Below are 2,948 nucleotides of genomic sequence, written 5' to 3' on the forward strand. Positions count from 1 at the left end.
CATAACACTAGAAGAATGAAGTATTCAAGTGGTGATTTTCTAGATGTTAAAGTGTTTCTTGGGATAAGTAAATTATCTCAGGTTAACTTAAATTGCAACTGACATGACCCTTATTAAGTACAAAAAAAAATTATCTTGTCCATTATTTTGCTCCACTACTTAATTTTCTACAATCTTTTTCCTTCAAATTGTCCTTATTTTCTTCAATTTCTCTGTAAGTGACTCTCATTGTATTTTTAAAGAGATATTTTGCTATAGGTCACGTGCGTTCACAAGGGAGTGAGAGAGAGAGACAGAGACAAAGAGCAAGAAATTATTCCCCAAGGAGGATAACCATTACACAATCCCTCCTCCTCAATTATCTCAGGATTTTGGGCACCCATGCACACGTGCCCAGCATGTGTTTTAAGCTGCTAGATCCAGGACTCAAATCGTGGTCAGCCACATGGGAGTCCAGTGATGTAACCATTTTGCTGACTGCTGGTCTCTGTGACTCTCATTTTTTTTTTCAATCAAAGATTATATTCCTGAAGTCTACAGATAAGAGTTAAAAGACAGCTGTGTGATTGATATGGATGGTTTCTAAAATCTTCTCTAATCATGATATTTTTATGATTCTGAATCACATTTCAATTTTAATTACAATTTTTCTTTCATACTTCACACTCTATTTCATTCATCCAGGCCCTAAATCTTACAGTCACCTTAATTCAGTTTTTATTTTTTTTAATCAACATATATCTATCCATTTATCAAATAAGAAACAAGAATCTTCTTATGTAAGATCATGTTCTAAGTAACAAATAAGTATCAAGAATCTTCTTATGTAAGATCATGTTCTAAGCACTAGGAAATAATAGAGACCATATACATTATGATCCTTGACTGCTTAGGTTCTTGGTCTTCATAATCTTATTAGATAGTAAGCAATCCAGAAGGTCTTTGAGAACATTGGTTATGCCTTATATCTGGGAAACTATTTTTTAACTATATTGATTGCTCAGTAAGTGCTGATACCTTATATATGTAAAATAGTCCAACAGTGGACAGCAGTTTGACAGCTCCTCAGAAGATAAATGTAGAATTACCATAGGATTAACAATTTGTCTATCAAGTATATACTGAAAAGAACTGAAAAATGTGTTCATGTAAAAATATGTACATGAACATTTACAACTGTATTTTCTCAAAAATCACAAAGTGGAAAGAACTCAAATACCAAACAGGTAATAAATAGATAAATAAAATGTGATATGTCCATACAATTGTGTGTTATTTAGCTATGATAAAGAATGATATAGTGATACATGCTACAAGATGAGTAAACTTTAAGACCATTAGGTTAAGTGAAAAAAATCACACACACAAGATCACAAATTTTATGATTATTTTAATACAAAATACCCAGAATAAGTAAGTTCATAAGATAGAAAACCTACTAATGGTTGCCAGTGACTAAGGGAAAGGAAAACAGAAAATGACTAATTAATGGGTGAGGGATTTCCTTTTGTAGTGATAAAAAAAATTTCTTTTTTTTCCTGGCAGTTACTTTTTATCTATTCACTTTTTATTTTAATATTTTTATATATATTCAATCATATTATTTAGCTTACAAAGTGGACATTTCAATATGTGAACATTTCTCCCCAGTCTAGTTAATCAGAATATCTTCCACCAATAACACCATACCTCCCCATCCCATCAATGCTCTGTCTCCATATCCCTCCTCCAAATGACCTTCCTTAGGTCCCTCTTCTCCACACACTCCACTTCTGGCAATAACCACCATCTCTTGTGTTTGTACAACCTTAGGTCAATCAGTTTCAGATATAGAGTGCAGATACTCCACATATATTAAGTGGGGACATATAGTGTCTCTCCTTCATAACCTGGCTTCCTTCACTCAGCAGTAAATCTTCAATATTCTTCCACTTTCTGTCAAAAGCCAGGGTTTTTGTTTGTTTGTTTGTTTGTTTGTTTGTTTTTATGGCTGAATAGTATTCCATAAAGTATATGTACCAGAGTTTTTCAATCCATTCATCCATACAGAGGCATTTGGGTTGGTTCCATGTCTTAGCAATCAAGAATAGTGCCGCAATAAACGTCGATGTGCAAGCACTTTTCCAATGAAGAATTCTTCTGTCCTTTGGGTAGATACCAAGGAGTGGGATTGCTGGGTCATATTGTAGTTCTATTTGTAGATTTTTGAGGAATCTCCAAATTGTTCTCCACAGTGGCTGGACCAATTTACATTTCCAGCAGCAGTGTAAGAGAGTTCCCCTTTCACCACAACCCTGCCAACAATTATCATTTTTTGCTTTTTAATCTTAGACATTCTGACCAGGGTTCAGTGGTATCTCAATGTTGTTTTGATCTGCATTTCCCTTACTATGAGGGATGTGGAGCATTTTTTCATATACCTTTTAGGAATTCGTATGTCATCTTTAGAGAGTATTTTTTTCAACTCCTTCTCCTATTGTTTAATAGGGTTGATCATCTTTTTTCCAAACAGTGGCTTGAGTTCCTTGTGTATTCTGGTTATCAGACCTTATCTGATGCATAATTAACAAAAATATTTTCCCATTCTGAGGGCTGTGGATTAACACTAATTACTGTGTCTTTTGCCATGCAAAAGAAACTAAGAAACTTCTTAGTCTGATGTAATCCCACTTGTCTATTTTGGGGATTATTGACTTTGCTTTGGGGGTCTTATTTAAGAAGTCTTTCCCGGAACCAACAGTTAGCATAATGGCTATGTCACTGGACTCCCATGTAGTCCATTGGGGGTCACTTCCTAGGGGTTCAGATTCATCTTTCTACAGGTGGAAATCCAGTTTTTCCAGAACCATTTGCTGAAGAGGTTTTTTATTTTCCCACTGGATGACTGGTACCTCTTGTCAAAAATGAGTTAACTGTATGTTTGGGAATTTATTTCTGGGGACTCTATT

Source organism: Tupaia chinensis, unplaced genomic scaffold, assembly GCF_000334495.1.
Source record: "Tupaia chinensis unplaced genomic scaffold, TupChi_1.0 Scaffold143614_2, whole genome shotgun sequence".
Lineage (NCBI taxonomy): Eukaryota > Metazoa > Chordata > Mammalia > Scandentia > Tupaiidae > Tupaia > Tupaia belangeri.